General features: G+C 40.2%; 1 pseudogene; it reads right to left on the reverse strand.

Annotated features, from left to right (window-relative positions):
- Positions 1–16,520: 16,520 nt before the first annotated feature.
- On the reverse strand, positions 16,521–16,789 carry LOC110151597 (cytochrome c oxidase assembly protein COX19-like; annotated as a pseudogene).
- Between the last annotated feature and the right edge of the window lie 1,386 nt (positions 16,790–18,175).

The following is an 18,175-nucleotide window of genomic DNA, read 5'->3' on the forward strand; positions in this document are numbered from 1 at the left end:
TTTTAAAGATACCTTAAATGCTTTAAGCAGGATGTAAATTAATATAGTAATTAATTCATCTTCTCACAGGCTTAATATAAGCATCAGGATGATCTTTGTAATGAGATTTTGAGATTTTTCAAGCAGGAGTGGTGCATCCTTGACTAGAGTTCCTTACTAGGTACATAGTTTGAGTTCATTGTAGACTTGTCTAAAAAATTCTAGTAAAAAGAGACAAGTTCCAGGGAACCCTCAAAGTTTCCTTAGTCAACCACACAAAATACAAATTAGTATCTTCCTTCCTTCCACTTTCTTCTTTTCTTTATTTCTTTGCTCTTTATTTCTACTGACTTATTCCAAAAGCAAAAACAATTAAGGAAGCTCTCTCCTCGAATGAATGAAGACTGAGATGCTGTCTCTTGAAGTCCCCATCTGCTCATTTTCCCAGGTTCACAGAACTCTGATCTTAGGATTAATTATACCTTGAAGACAAGACCACTGGAGCTCCTGCTTCCTAATCCTCCTGCCTTGCTAGACATCTTGGGAAGGCTTCTAAGCAGCCACAGTGACACACCAAAGCTAAGTCTAGTTCTCTATCCAAGACTCAGGTCTTGGACAGAGACCTTATGCTATGCTAAGTACAATGACAAGAAATGTAACACATGATACCTTCCACTCAAGTGGGTAAATCAAAAAAAAAAACAACAAATGAATCCCAATGTAAGATGATTTATAGTTGCATGGCAAAATTTCTCAGACAGGAGGGAAATCAAGATGGCACAAATTTGGGCAATCAATCCATGTGAAGGAAGCTGGGAATTTTGAAATCTGTATACTAGTGTATATAACGATATGCGGGCACGGGCACAGCTGGAGAAACAGTTTAACATTTGGGATTGTGAGAAAGAAAGCTGGACAGAACTGGTCAGATCAGATTTGAGTTTATTTTATAGGCAAAAAGTAGTTACTGGGAGTTTGTCATAATGGGATTACACATATTAGATATTGGGATTACACACATATTGGGATTTGCAGAAGGGATTGGAGATAGATGAAACATTGATTTCTTGTGGTCTCAGATAGAAGTTATGGGACTTCCCTGGTGCACTAGTGGTTAAGACTTTGTGTTTCCACTGCAGGGGGCACAGAGTCAATCCCTGGTCAGGGAACTAAGATCTCCGCAGGCCATGAGGTACAGCAAAAAAAAAATTTTAAATAAAGAAATAAACCCAGATAGAAGCAGTAAGCAACTGAGCTTGGATGAAACCAATGATGTTGGAGATAGACAGATGGGAGGAAAATTGCAAAATATGAGTTGGCATAATTTTTCTCTCCATTTTGTTTTGTTTTGTTTGCCACTTACTTCTTCTTTCTGATCTTTTACCCTGTAATCTTCAGGCCAGCTGTCTTCCCCTATCAGTTTTCTGCCCTCCCTGCACAGGAAGAGATAAATTAGTTTCACATTCTTTTTCTTTTAAATTTGCCTGCTAAAATCAATTTAATCAGAATTGGAGTTCAGATTTCTTCTAAAATATAGAACAGAAATATTATTTGAAATTTGATTATAAAATAATATTGCAGATTGAAATTTTGTCTAACTAAGTTTGAACTATACAATTGGTTCTTTTCTCCAAATTATTTACATTTTAGAAGTGATAAAACAGAGTTAGTGCAAATTTTTTAAAAAAATAGTGCATCTCTTATTTTTATAAGGTTCAAATGTCAAATTTCTGCCAAAACATTCTATAATGAGACTAATATTTCTGCATAAATCACAAAGAGTTAATAGTCATGCCTAGTAATGGTAATTAAACTGTTGTACAAATTTTCAACATCAATCAACTGATGTGACATCAATGACATCAAAAAGATGTGACATTTTTATTCTCAGAATCTCCCAGAGGCAAAGTCATATTACACTCAAAACCATCAAGGGGCCAAAACACAGTGACTGGTGCACTTTATCACTGATATGCCACAAAGGCAGAGGGAACACATAACCCTCCTTCAAGTTTATCTCAAAATTATATGGCTTTCTTTGAGGCTCTAAACCTGGAGACTTCCCCTCACTCAACAAATTAATGCCCAGCCTAAATAACCAAAGAACGATCCTAAAGCACCTTACATAAGTAAGTATTAGGTCAAGAAAAGAGACTAAAGGACATGAGATAGGGCCCCTCTCGTGGCTTAGTCAGTAAAGAAGACACCTACAATGCAGGTGACTGCCAGCAATGCAAGAGACCCAGGTTTGTTCCCTGGGTTGGGAAGATCTACTGGAGAAGGAAATAGCAACCCACTCCAGTATGCTGGCATCAACAGGGGAGCCTGGCAGGCTGCAGTCCATGAGGTCACAAGAGTCGGACATGACTTAGTGATTAAACAACCACCACCACCATACCTTAGAGAACCTGTTTCCTTCAGAGCATCAAAAAAATCTTTAGAAACAAAAAAAATTATTTAAGTTCACGAATTTCTTTTGTCTTCTGTCACTTGGAGAAAGAGAGAGCAGAGTAGGGAAACTTGAAAAAATACACAAGAAATTTTCCTTACTAAGTCTTAAAAAGAAGCAGTTGGTTTTGTGAAAACTGGGGTAAAGGTAAATATGCAACAGAAGAAAGGGATGGCTGTTATCAACAAAAATAGTTAGAAATAGAGAAACTAACAGAAACACTTAAGATGGGAGCATACCACTAAATATTAAAATACTATGATAAATATGATGATCCTGCCTGTTTGCAGAGAATGCCTCTTCATTCTTTTCCACTTCTGATGTTTTCTTCCATGTGGAGAAAACCTCTGTTAAATAACATCATTGGCCTTTGTCTTCCTCATCACTTACTATTCCAAAGGAAGATGGAATGATTTTTCTGATTATTTTTCTGATTATTGAGTTGGCAGCTAGAAATGTGCAACTCTTTCCCTCTGTGTTTTTTTCCTACTTATGAGCTGCCCACAGGGGTCACATTTCTGATCTGTTTCTCCACGCTTTAACTGTTACAGCATGTTTTTCATGGGAAAAAAAAAATCTGAGATTGTCCATACTGACTTATTCCGATGGGGAAGAATAATGAAGAACTGTCATCTCCAAACAGGCAGGATTTGTATAATTCTCAACCTTGCCCCAAAGCTACCTAATGCCTGGAATGCAAGTGCTTAATAAAGTTTAAATGAATTAATAGATAGATGTTCCGTGGTGCATCTGTTCATTAAATGTTGCTCTAAATTGAAAATAATAAAATTTAATGATTGTAATAGCCAGAGTGGGCTTCCCTGCCAGCTTGGTGGTAAAGAATCCACCGGCAATGTAGGAGATGCAGGTTTGATCCCTAATCTGAGAAGACTTCCGCTGGAGAAGGAAACAGCAACCCACTCCAGTGTTCTTGTCTGAGAAATTGCATGGACAGAGGAGCCTGGCAGGCCATAGTTCATGAAGTCACTAAAGAGTCAGGCATGATTTAGTGACTAAAACAACAATAGACAGCATAGTCATTATTTGATCTCAACACTCTACAGGAAATAACAATTGATGCACTCTATCTATTACAACTAAACTATACACTTAGTTGAGCAAAACATACACTGAATGTCTTATTCATCTAGGGGCTGACTAGCCAGGTTAAAAACATAGAACCCAAAAAGATACATAAAGCCATTGCTTGGGGGAAACAGGTGAGATCAGACTTATCTTAGATTTTGAACAAGTTTTAATATCTTGTCAAACCAAACAGATAGAAAGATAACTAACATAAATTGCCATGCATGTGGGGCTTCTATTCATTTACCACTACTGCCTTCATGTGGGGTATGCTACAGGTTCCTGGGATACCAGTGTGAACAGGACAGAAGTGATCCTGCCCCGTGGCCTCCGATTCCAGCCACCTTGTATTCAGAGCTTTGTGTGATCCTTGTTTTCACAAGTAGGCATGAAATGTATTTTATTCTGCGTATGTAAGGTTGGCATCTGAAAAGCCATTGATGTCATATACCCTATTCATAGAATTAAAGGTGGGGGGAACACATGGTCATCTCAATGGATGCAGAAAAGACTTGGTAAATCTAATACTCATTCATAATAAAAACTCTCAATAATCTAGAAACACGAAGGGATCTTCCTCAAGCTGAAAAAGGACATCTGTGAAAAAATCAGAGCTAACACCATACCTACAGGTGAAAAACTGAATGATTTCCCCTATGACCAGGACTAAGACAAATTTTATTACTAATAGTCCCAAACTGGATACAACTGTAATGTCCATCAGGACACAAAGGGCTAAAAAACAGTAGTGTCTCCACACAATGTAAGACTACACAAGAGTGAACCAAAGCAAGCACACTGTTACATGCAACACCATGAAAGAATCTCAAAAACTTTACCTTCTAGGTGAGCAATGGTGGCGTGAGCCTTTTAAAATCTCTCTCACCCAAAGAATACAGCTAAACATCTTAGAATACAAACAGCAACTATGAAGGACTCTTAAGACGCAAAGAACAACAGATAGCTTGGAGATGGAAGTAAAAGTCTGAAGAAAGAAAAGCACGGTAACAAGTGTTCTGATCATTTTCCTTTTACTTTCTACCTTACAGGGAATGGTTCATAAGTTCTAAAACTGTACAAGAGACACAGACAAGAGGCCCCTGAAAAACTCTGCTTTTGCTGTCAGAGGACTGGGGAACAGGGCACCTGTGGAGCCCGTGTGTAGGGAAAAGAAGACACTGCCTATTTTTCTTTTCTTCTTCAAATCTGTTTTCTTTTCCGGTATTTCCCAGCGGCCAACCCCAGTCATGGAGTTGCAATGTAGCAGCAGCAACAACAGAAGAACCTCAAACTCCATGAGAAAACCTACCTAGTTGGCCAGAAGGACCAAGAAAAAGGACCCCTTGTGAATTGGAGGATGTGGGGGAAAATTCTGGAATTGAAAGAATTCTGATGAATGAGCCAAAAGCAATCCAGGTCTCACTAGTCAATCTGTGCATGTGCAGAACAGATCCGAAAAAGCAGAGCAAAAGATCCGAAAACTGAACTGCAATATAAGGCATCCTCGGACTCCTAGACTAACGCCTGACAGATGCTTGTGCAGACCAGACCGAGAACAGTGTAACAGGAACTTTGAGAGCTAAACTACTCTATGAAATACTTCCTGAGTTCCAGACTAAGCTCTGAGCAGCTCAGCATGGGACAGACTCAAACAATATAACAGAAGGTTTGAAAACTGAACACATATTGAGACCATCGTCCACAAACAAAGAGAAAGAACTTGAGATCAGAACCTAAATGGTCATGTTGCCTCCTAATGCAAAAGATCAGCAGTCTCCAGATGATGTTAGTCAACCAAGATCTCACAACATAATATTCAAAATGCCCAGGGTACAATCTAAAATCACCTGTCATTCAAAGAACCATGAAACCATGACCAACTCTCAAGGGAAAAGAAATGTAACAGATGCCAACATCAAGATAATTAATACAATGTGTTAGAATGACTAGGTAAGCACTAAAACAGCTATGACAACCAAGCTCATTGTGGGAATGGTAAATACTATTGAAATGAATGGGAAAATAGAGATTTTCTTCAGAGAGATACAAATGAAAATAGCAAATAGAAATCTGAGAGAATAAAAACCAACAATATCTGAAATAAAATTTTACTGGATGGGCTCAATGGTCAAAAGAATAACCGAAAGCAAAAAAAAAAAAAAAAAAAAAAGATTGACAATAAAAGAAACTAAGAGGATTAATGGCCAGCTGCTGCTGCTGCTGCTAAGTCGCTTCAGTCGTGTCCGACTCTGTGCGACCCATAGACGGCAGCCCACCAGGCTCCGCTGTCCCTGGGATTCTCCAGGCAAGAACACTGGAGTGGGTTGCCATTTCCTTCTCCAATGCATGAAAGTGAAAAGTGAAAGTGAAGTTGTTCAGTCGTGTCTGACTCTTAGCGACCCCATGGGCTGCAGCCCACCAGGCTCCTCCGTCCATGGGATTTTCCAGGCGAGAGTACTGGAGTGGGTGGCCATTGCCTTGTTTATAAAATGTCCCACATATCTTGAAATTTTAAAACACATTTTAAATAACTAATGTATAAAAGCAGAAGCCTCAAAAGAGTTAGAAAGCTTTTGAAGTGAATAAAAGTGAAAATAAAATACATCATAATTTGTGGGATACAGCTAAAACAATGCTCTGAAAAAACACTTACCGTATTAAGTGTATCACATGAGAGATACCAGATCTCAAAAAACAATCTCACTTTACACCCAAACTAACAAAATAAGAAAAAAATAAACACCATAGGCAGAATCCAATACTTTGGCCACTTACTGCTGGAAAAGATGGAGGGCAGGAGGAGAAGGAGGCGACAGAATGAGATGGTTGGATGGCATCACTGACTCAGTGGACATGAATTTGAGCAAACCCCAGGAGACAGTGAAGGACAGAGAAGCCTGGTGTGCTGAAGTCCATAGGTTCAGACACAACTTAGCAACCAAACAACAATTATACCAACTCTGTTGAAACATGAGTCTTCCTGTATTATTATGAAGTATATTAATAGTTTTTACCTCATAGACTTATTGGTACTATCCTGTGGTCATTATTGACACATATATAGAAAACAGTGTAAGTTCATTGTAAGGATAACAGTTTATTTTGAAACATGAAAACCTACAGTGCCAGGGTAAGAAGTTTTCAAGATAATCAAACATCCACAAAAGTGAGAGTCCCAGTATCTTAAAACTAGCTACTTAATAAGTCTTCAAGTATTCAGAACGAAACTGTAAACCTAATAAAATATTTTAGCTGTTTCATACTTGCCATGATCCAAATTAAAAAAAGAAAAATCTGAGTCTAAACACTTTATTTTATCCAGGCCCAAGAAGGTGGAAAAGAAATACAGATTTCATTATGAAATGCTGCTTTTGTGGTTTTTTATACATTGATGATTTTCCAAAGTGCAGTCTCTCAGGATGACCTGCTTTAACCTCATGGCCATCCAGAGGCATAAGAATCTATCAGATTTTTAAAACCTGCCTTCATTAAAATATACTCTATTTAAAACAAATCCCACTCTCCCTAAGGAATTACAATCCTGAGTTTTAATCTTCACAGTTGAGACCCCTATTTAACTATACAGCAAAAACATTCCATAACCAGACTTTTTAAGAAATGATTACAAATTGCAAATCCATTATTAAATTTCAACTCAGTCTTCTATATTTCTTTTTGTTATATATTCTAATTTTTTATTGAAATATGGTTGGCATACAAAATTGTGTTAGCTTCACATGCGCTAGTACTTTGACATTTCCATACATTATGCAATGATCACCATAAAAAATCTAATAATCATCTGTCCCCATACAAAGTTATTACAATATTATTGACAGCATTCTTTATGCTATATACTACATCCTTGGGGGGATTCCCAAGTGGTTCAGTAGTAAAGAATTCTGCCACAAAAGAGACCTGAATTCGATCTCTGGGTCAGGAAGATCCCCTGGAGAAGGAAATGGCAAACCACTCCAGTATTCTTGCCTGGGAAATCCTATGGATAGAAGAACCTGGTGGGCTACAGTCCATGGGGTCACAAAAGAGTTGGACATTACTGACAGACTAAATAGCAAGTAAAATTTAGCCCTGGTATATTACATCCTTGCGACATTTATTACATAACTAGAGATTGGTACCCTCTTAATTCCCTTCACTGATTTCACCTGCTCACCTTCCTTCTGGCTATCACTCATTTGTTCTCTGGAATCATGAGTCCATTTTTGTTTCGTTTGCTTTGTTTTGTTAGAGTCCACATGTAAGTGAGATCATGCTTATCTGTCTTTGTCTGACATCCTTCACTTAGCATAGTGCCCTCTAGATTCACCTTCTCGATTCATGTTTCACTTTGTCTGACTTATTTCTCTTGGCATGATGCCCTCCCCTCTAGATTCATTTTCCAGATTCATATTTTATTTTATTTATTATTCATTCATGCGGTGAATCTTGATTTTAACAACTGTAATAGACCAGGCACTGTTTCTGATATTAGTAATATAGTAAAAGAAGAAGATAACACTTTAGTGAAGCAGATCGATACAGAAACACTTAGAATGAAGTATGGTGAGTGCTCTGCCACGTATAGGCATGAGGGCACTTGGAAGCAGATGAAGATAAGTTTTATCCCAGAGTGGGTAGATTGAGGAAGAATTCTTAGCAGAGATATTTAAGTTGAGCTTTGAAGGATTTGGTCAGGTAAAGAAGCTCACACAGGGCATTCTGGGATGATACAGAAGGATATGCAAAAGGCACTGAACTTTAAGAAAATCTTTGGAAGAAAACCCTAGACATAGTTCAGCAAAGCTAGAACACTGCATGTGTTAGGAAACAGTAAGACACAGGGCAGCACAGACAGGCAAAGGCCAGATCAAGGTAGAAAAAGACTTGGATTTTACCCTGAAGGTTATGGGAGGCAATGGAATGATCCAATCAGATTTACATATGGGAAGATCACTGAAGGGGTAACAGACGAAAGACTAATAAAAAGAATTTTGCACTGTTTCAACTGAGAAATGATTTAATTCTAAAGCAAGACAAAGGCAGGGATGATGGAGATGAGGATCACTACTAGAATTATATAAGGTGTGTAACTAATAGGACTTAAGGGCAGGCTGCATGTGATTGCAGGAAAGGTGAGGAAAAAAAGGTAGAGAAATAATTCAACAATGATCCTCAGTTTCTAACCTGAGTATCTGGTTGATGTCCATCCTATTAACAGAGTAAATACATTCTGAAGTGGATTTGATGGAAAGCCTAAATTCAGTTTTGTCTGGATTTAGTTGTGTTGCCTGTGTAGAATGAAAGTTCAGTTCAGTCGCTCAGTCGTGTCCAACTCTTTGCGACCCCATGAATCGCAACACTCCAGGCCTCCATGTCTATCACCAACTCCCGGAGTTTACTCAAACTCATGTCCATCGAGTCGGTACTGCCACCCAGCCATCTCATCCTCTGTCGTCCCCTTCTCCTTCTGCCCCCAATACCTCCCAGCATCAGGGTCTTTTCCAATGAGTCAACTCTTCACACGAGGTGGCCAAAGTATTGGAGTTTCAGCTTCAGTGTCAGTCCTTCCAATGAGCACCCAGGACTGATCTCCTTTAGGATGGACTGGTTGGATCTCCTTGCAGTCCAAGGGACTCTCAAGAGACTTCTCCAACACCACAGTTCAAAAGCATCAATTTTTCAGCACTCAGTTTTCTTCACAGTCCAACTCTCACATCCATACATAACCACTGGAAAAACCATAGCCTTGACCAGACGGACCTTTGTTGGCAAAGTAATGTCTCTGTTTTTAATATGCTATCTAGGTTGGTCATAACTTTCCTTCCAAGGAGTAAGCGTCTTTTAATTTCATGGCTGCAATCACTATCTGCAGTGATTTTGGAGCCCAAAAAATTAAAGTCTGACACCATTTCCACTGTTTCCCCATCTATTTCCCATGAAATGATAGGACCAGATGCCATGATCTTAGTTTTCTGAATGTTGAGCTTTAAACCAAATTTTTCACTCTCCTCTTTCACTTTCATCAAGAGGCTTTTCAGTTCCTCTTCACTGTCTGCCATAAGAGTGATGTCATCTGCATATCTGAGGTTATTGATATTTCTCCCGGAAATCTTGATTCCAGCTTGTGCTTCTTTCAGCCCAGCGTTTCTCATGATGTACTCTGCATAGAAGTTAAATAAGCAGGGTGACAATATACAGCCTTGACATACTCCTTTTCCTATTTGGAACCAGTCTGTTGTTCCATGTCCAGTTCTAACTGTTGCTTTCTGACCTGCATATAGGTTTCTCAAGAGGTGGGTCTGGTGGTCTGGTATGCCCATCTCTTTAAGAATTTTCCACAGTTTATTGTGATCCACAGAGTCAAAGGCTTTGGCATAGTCAATAAAGCAGAAATAGATGTTTTTCTGGAACTCTCTTGCTTTTTCAATGATCCAGCAGATGTTGGCAATTTGATCTCTGGTTCCTCTGCCTTTTCTAAAACCAGCTTGAACATCTGGAAGTTCATGGTTCACGTATTGTTGAAGCCTGGCTTGGAGAATTTTGAGCATTACTTTACTAGCGTGTAAGATAAGTGCAATTGTGCCATAGTTTGATCATTCTTTGGGATCGCCTTTCTTCGGGATTGGAATGAAAACGGACCTTTTCCAGTCCTGTGGCCACTGCTGAGTTTTCCAAATTTGCTGGCATATTGAGTGCAGCGCTTTCACAGCATCATCTTTCAGGATCTGAAATAACTCAACTGGAATTCCATCACCTCCACTAGCTTTGTTTGTAGTGATGCTTTCTAAGGCTCACCTGACTTCACATTCCAGGATTCTGGCTCCAGATGAGTGATCACACCATCGTGATTATCTCGGTCGTGAAGATCTTTTTTGTACAGTCTTTCTGTGTATTCTTGCCACCTCTTCTTAATATCTTCTGCTTCTGTTAGGTTCATACCATTTCTGTCCTTTATCAAACCCATCTTTGCATGAAGTGTTCCCTTGGTATCTCTAATTTTCTTGAAGAGATCTCTAGTCTTTCCCATTCTGTTGTTTTCCTCTATTTCTTTGCATTGATCACTGAGGAAGGCTTTCTTATCTCTCCTTGCTATTCTTTGGAACTCTGCATTCAAATGGGAATATCTTTCCTTTTCTCCTTTGCTTTTCGCTTCTCTTCTTTTCACAGATATTTGTAAGGCCTCCTCAGACAACCATTTTGCCTCTTTGCATTTCTTTTCCATGGGGATAGTCTTGATCCCTGTCTTCTGTTCAATGTCATGAACCTCCATCCATAGTTCATCAGGCTCTCTATCTATCAGATCTAGTCCCTTAAATCTATTTCTCACTTTCACTGTATAGTCATAAGGGATTTGATTTAGGTCATACCTGAATGGTCTAGTGGTTTTCCCTACTTGCTTCAATTTAAGTCTGAATTTGGCAATAAGGAGTTCATGATCTGAGCCACTGTCAGCTCCCGGTCTTGTCTTTGCTGACTGTATAGAGTTTCTCCATCTTTGGCTGCCAAGAATATAATCAATCTGATTTTGGTGTTGACCATCTGGTGATGTCCATGTGTAGATGCGCAGGAGGGCCGAGAGGAGCTACTCCACGTTCAAGGTCAGGAGAGGCAGCCGTGAGAAGATACCCCTCGTCCAAGGTAAGGAGCAGTGGCTGCGCTTTGCTGGAGCAGCCGTGAAGAGATACCCCACGTCCAAGGTAAGAGAAACCCAAGTAAGACGGTAGGTGTTGCGAGAGGGCATCAGAGGGCAGGCACACTGAAACCATAATCACAGAAAACCAGCCAATCTGATCACAGGACCAGTCGTGTCTAACTCAGTGAAACTAAGCCATGCCGTGTGGGGCCACCCAAGACAGTTGGGTTATGGTGGAGAGGGCTGACAGAATGTGGTCCACTGGAGAAGGGAATGGCAAACCATTTCAGTATTCTTGCCTTGAGAACCCCATGAACAGTATGAGAAGGCAAAATGATAGGACACTGAAAGATGAACTCCCCAGGTCAGTAGGTGCCCAATATGCTACTGGAGATCAGTAGAGAAATAACTCCAGAAAGAATGAAGGGATGGAGCCAAAGCAAAAACCATACCCAGTTGTGGATGTGACTGGTGATAGAAGCAAGGTCCGATGCTGTAAAGAGCAATATTGCATAGGAACCTGGAATGTCAGGTCCATGAATCAAGGCAAATTGGAAGTGGTCAAACAGGAGATGGCAAGAGTGAACACTGACATTCTAGGAATCAGTGAACTAAAATGGACTGGACTGGGTGAATTTAACTCAGATGACCATTATATCTACAACTGTGGGCAGGAATCCCTTAGAAGAAATGGAGTAGCCATCATGGTCAACAAAAGAGTCTGAAATGCAGTACTTGGATGCAATCTCAAAAATGACAGAATGATCTCTGTTCGTTCCCAAGGAAAACCATACAATACCACAATAATCCAAGCCTATGCCCCAACCAGTAATGCTGAAGAAGCTGAAGTCAAACGGTTCTATGAAGACCTACAAGACCTTTTAGAACTAACACCCAAAAAAGATGTCCTTTTCATTATAAGGGACTGGAATACAAAAGTAGGAAGTCAAGAAACACCTGGAGTAACAGGCAAATTTGGCCTTGGAGTACAGAATGAAGCAGGGCAAAGGCTAATAGAGTTTTGCCAAGAGAACACACTGGTCATAGCAGAATCAAAAGGAGATGTCTAAGAGGCATTTGGGTATTTGGGTACATGGAAGCCTAAGAAAGAGATCTGCAATCAGCTAATTCATATTAGCTGTAGTATTCTGAGTTGCTGTGATATTGGATTTCTAATAAAAAAATAACACATTTTGTCTCCATCCCCCTTTCTGCCACAGAGCTCCCAAAACCCTTTAGAATTTTCTAAGTATTGAGTGATAAATGTATCTCTGATTATGTTAATGAGCTGACTTTAGGAATGCTGTTAAGGCTGGGGGGATGGTTGTTAGGAGAACCAATCATGTGATTAGAAGGTTGGAAAGGGTGGAGGAAAGGGACTGGAATTTGGAGAAATCGCCAATGACCAATGATTAAAACAATTATATCTATTTAAGTGTGCGTGCTCAATCGGGTCCAACTTTATGAGACCCCATGGACTGTAGCCCACCAGGCTCCTCTGTCCATGAAATTCTCCAGGTAAGAACACCAGGGTAGGTAGTCATTCCCTTCTTCAGAGCATCTTCCTGATCCAGGGATCAAACCCAGGTCTCCCACATTGCGGGTAGGTTCTTTACTATCTGAGTGACTCCATAAAAAGCCAAGAGGATAGGGTTTGGAGAGCTTCCAGGTTGGTAAGCCCATGGGGAGGAGACTGAGGGAGAATAATGCCCTCAAAGAGAGCCAAGAAGTCCCATGCCCTTTCCCCATGCCTGGCCAAATACATCTGTCCCATCTGGCTGCTCCTGAGACAACCAGTAATCTACTAAGTAAAATGTTCCCCTGAGTTCTGTGAGCCACTCCAGCAATTAATAAAAGGAAGGTTCTCTGACTTACAGCCATTTTGTCACAAGTACAAAAACAACCTGGACTTGCCACTGGCATCTGAAGTCCAAAGAGGAAGTTGTAGAGAGGGTCGTTGAACTGCATGAAGTAAGTCAGAGAAAGACAAATATCATACGATAGCGCTCACAGGTGGAATCTAAAAAAATGGTACAAAAATGGTCCTTATTTACAAAAGGAAATAGGATCACAGATGTAGAAAAGAAACCTATGGTTACCAAGGAGGAATTGGGGGAAGGGATAAATGAGAAGGAATTGACATATATGCACTTCTACATATAAAATAGATAACTACAAAAGACCTACAGGACAGCACAGGGAACTCTACTAGATACCCTGTAAAGGTCTATATAGGAAAAGAAACTAAAAAGGAGTGGGTATGTGTATATGCATAACTGAATCACTTTGCTGTCACCCTGAAACTAACACAACATTGTAAATCAACTGTACTCCAATAAAAATTTAAAAACAAACAAATGCATTGTTTAAAGTTTTTGAAAAATTGGAAAAGCAAGGATAATGCATACAAGATTAGTAAAAATTCCCCTATGACTTTTTAAGCCTAAAAAATCCATTGTATGCTAATAAGGAAAATTTTAAATACAGCAATAAAACAAAAGGGATTGTTGGAACTCCCAATGTGTAACTGGTTAGTAAGGAGTAGAAGTGACGACGTGCATTTGCAACTGATGTTGGAAGTGGGAGTGGGGGGCTGAGCCAGTGGCATCTGATGCTAACTTCCAGTAGAGAATGTCAGAGCTGCTTGATGGCGTAGGGGGAAGACCCTGGGACCAGGCCCAGAACCCACGTGGTTGGTGAGACTCCTCAGGGAAAAAAGTACAGGGTGAGAGAATAATGTGGCCAAGAACTGAATCAAAGAAAACAGAACAACAGATAAGGATGCATAGAGAAGAGCTGATGAAGCTTACTAACAATAATACCTAGAGAGGTGAGAGAAATGGAACTCCAGAAGCGAAAGGGGAGAGATTTTAAGAAGAGATTTTAAGAAGAAAGTCAGCAACAGTATCAAGTATTGCAAAGTCCAGAAGATAAAGATTGGGAAGGTGTCCATTTAAGTTTAGCAATTAAGTAATCATTCACAAGAGCAGATTTAATGGGATATTGAAACAGGGAGACTTAGAAACAAATAAAGAAATGAAAGAAGGATCATGAAACAGAGATCAAGTTACTCTTCCAAAACTGGATTGAGAAAGTAAAGACATAGATATAGTTAGAGGATGACAAAGAGTTAGAAATATTTTTCAGATATTTATAGCAGCTTTATTAACAAGTGCCAAAAACAGGAAGTGACCAAGATGTCCCTCAAAAAATGAGTGAATAAACAAGCTGTGGAAAACCCATACAATGTAATTTTTTAAAGTATACTTGATTTACAAAATTATATTGGTTTCAGGTTTACAAAATGGTGATACAATGTTTTCTATAAAATATACCCCATTTAAAGTTACAAAACATTGAGCATATTCTCTGTGAGGTACAATATATCCTGTAGCTTATTTATTTTATACATGGTAGTTTGTACATCTTAATTCCTACCCCTATTTTGCTACTTTTCCCTTCCTTCTATCAGTTCAGTTCAGTTCAGTCACTCAGTCATGTCCAACTCTTTGTGACCCCATGGACTGCAGCATGCCAGGCTTCCCTGTCCATCATCAACTCCTAGAGCTTGCTCAAACTCACGTCCATTGAGTCGGTGATACCATCCAACCACCTCATCCTCTGTCATCCCCTTCTCCTCCTGCCTTCAATCTTTCGCAACATCAGGGTCTTTTCAAATGAGTCAGTTCTTCTCATCAGATGGCCAAAGTATTGGAGCTTCAGCTTTAGCATCAGTCCTTCCAATGAATATTCAAGACTGATTTCCTTTAGGATTCACTGGTTTGGTCTCCTTGCTGTCCCAGGGACTCTCAAGAGTGTTCTCCAACACCACAGTTCCCTCTATACACAAACCTCTAGTTTGTTCTCTATATCTGTGAGTCTGTTTTTGTTTGCCCATATGCATCCATTTCTTAGATCCCATACATAAGTGATAACATAGAGTATTTGTCTTTCTCTGCCTGGCTCATTTCACCAAGCATAATACCTTCCAGGTCCATCCATGTTGTTGCAAATGGCATTACGTCATTCTTTTTATGGCTGATTAGTATTCCATTGTATATATGCATACCTCCTCATCTCTATCCATTCATCTACTGATGAACACTTAGGTTGCATCCATATATTGGCTACTACAAATAGCGCTGCTATGAACAATGAGTGCATATATCTTTTCTACTTAAGTGTTTTCATTTCCCCTTGACATATACCCAAGAGTGGAATTGCTGGATCCTACGGTAGTTCTATTTTTAAATTTTCGAGGAACCTCCATCCTGCCTTCCATCGTGGCTGTACCAGTTTACAAGCCCGTCAACAGTGCCCTTGGATTGCCCTTCCTCCACATCTCTTGTCTTTCTGATGATAACCATTGTGACAGAGGACTTCCCTAGTGGCTCAGAGGGTAAAGAATCTGCCTGCAATGCAGGAGACCCAAGTCTGATCCCTTGGTTAGGAAGGTCCCCTGGAGAAGGGAATGGCAACCCACTCTAGTATTCTTGCCTGGAGAATTCCATGAACAGAAGAGACTGGAGAGCTACAGTCCATGGGGTCACAAAGAGTTGGACACGACTAACACACACAGACAGACATACATTCTGACAGATGTGAAGTGGTATCTCATTGTGGGGTTTTTTTTTAATTAATTTATTTTTTAACTGAAGGATAATTGCTTTACAGAATTTTGTTGTTTTCAGCAAAACATCAGCATGAATCAGCCATAGGTGTACATATGTGGTTTTGATTTCAGGTATCTGCCTGATGATTAGCAATGCTGAGCACCTTTTCATATGCCTACTGATCATCTGCAATGTCTTCTAGAAAGTCAGGAATTTTTTTATTATTTTTTAATGGAATATATTTATGAGTACAAAGATGAAACCATTTACTAGGGAACATTTTCCTGACAGTTTCTGTCCATGTAACAGACTGCCATTCATGAACATTTATTCACTTAACACTGAAAAGACACACAGAGCCCGTGATGTGACACAATACGCAGATGCTGTGATGTGAACCCAGCATCTCCCAGGAACCCACCGTGTCCACTCACTGGGCAAATGTCACCCAGCACTTCCCCTCTGGGTGGGAAGGGGGGTCTTATACACAAAAACCTGAAGACAAACCCTAACAGTCCTGGGGGGAATTGGGAATCTAAAGGAACAACTGTCATCCAGAATCCTTTTGGAAACTTAGATGAACCATTTCCCAGCCACAAGGTCTATCTATCAGGGAGGAGTGTCTGTCTTGGTTGAGAGCGGCTTCTCACAGGTACCCCCAAAGCCCCTTCCTGAGCCATGGCACCTACAAGCATGCTGCTGGAGCAGCAGGTCATCCAGATGGCCCCACACAGCCCTGCGGGCCTCCTCCCATCACAGTTCAGTTTGTCTCTGACCTTCCATCTATCACATGCCCAAATCCCAGTTTTTCCCCGGATTCTTGTGCCATCAGCTACCTCTTCATCCTGCACTTAAATAATCTTCTGATTCATTTCTGTGCAAAGCAGTTTCAAAATTGTTTTCCCGGAGACACTTCACGAATCTCTCTCTGAAGAGTTTACATTCACCAAAGAGATCAAGTAGGAAGTGGCCCTTACCTGGGGGCCATGGCTGGAAGCTCCTGGATCCAAAGTTCATGGCCATTGACATGACAGCAGTGCCCGGAGTCCAAGAATGTATTTCTAAATGGGCGAGACTGAGTGTGTTGGCTAAAGACCATCAGGGGTGCTGAGAGAAGAGAATGCAATCTCTGAGGTACAAGAGGTACAAGGAGGTACAAGTGAGGACCGGAATAGTGGTACACTATATAGGAATATTTGCCCATTGAGATGTTAGCATGGACAAGGTAGAGGAGAGAAGATCAAAACAGTGATGATGAGTTCCCTGACTACCTCTAATTTTTCTGAGTAGGAGATGAAATTATGACGATAGAGGGTAGTCAGAGGTCTTAGTGCGAATGAGAGTTGACAAAGATAATATGGTGAATGGAAATAGAAACACGTGGAAAGACTGACTGACAGCTTTGAAAATCAAGCTGTGATCAGAGACCAGCAATTTGCAGTTGTCTTAATTCACATTATTTCCTGTTGTTTGACTTTACTCTGGTGGTGCTCAGAAACCTAGAAGAAATTACAAATAAGGTGAGGTATAAAAAGCTTAGGGTGCAAAGTTTTTCTTGACAGGACAAGAGGCAATAATGATTAAAGTATTAGTGGACTATCAGCATCAATATATCTTTTTCCATAAATTCGCCTTAAGTGACATTTTCCTGGAATATTAACACTGACATGTTCCCTACCCGCTTTTTAAGCATACCTGAAATGCCAGATAAGCTTTCTAACCAAGAACTACATTAGGAAATGTAATTGACACAAATGAAAGATTTAACATTAACTCTGAGTAGGCACACCCGGTGAACAGACCCCCTTCCCCGTTCCATATAAAAATATATGGACAGTTCATTCAGAGGGTTCAGGTGGTATGTGAGTCTTGATGACACCCATCCATGGTCTTCGAAAAGGTTCCAAAGAGAGAGAGAATGCGTGTGATGCCTTTGCAGAAACGTTAAGTCTAGGATGATAAGGAGCTGGATTCTCAAGGCCACCCCTCATGACAGAAGGGCAGCGTGTTGATGGATTGGACGTCCAAAGCCCTTCTAAGGATGCCAGTCCTGGGCTTAATGACCCCAGGCTCTATAAGCAATAGGACTAATTGGCTCCAAAACCTCTTCCCTCATTTCTCTATGTATCCTCAATCAAAAGTGACAGATGGTAACATCTGTTGACCTGAAACAGATAGATCGCCAGATATTTTTTGAGCAAAGATGGGTTTATTCAAGATCAGCAGAAAATTGCTGTTTGGTATCTGTGACCAAGAAGACCCACATGAAAGTTACTGAACAGCTAGGGAAAGCGAACTCATGTACATGGGGAAAGGAAGTTGGGAGGGTTGCAGTAAGCAAAGAGTCCATGGCTTTTCACCGGCTGAATCCTCGCCAGGAAAGAAGAGGAGTCTTTCTTCGGCCTGTTGGGCTCT

Source organism: Odocoileus virginianus, chromosome 12 (genome assembly GCF_023699985.2).
Source record: "Odocoileus virginianus isolate 20LAN1187 ecotype Illinois chromosome 12, Ovbor_1.2, whole genome shotgun sequence".
Taxonomy (NCBI): Eukaryota; Metazoa; Chordata; class Mammalia; order Artiodactyla; family Cervidae; genus Odocoileus; species Odocoileus virginianus.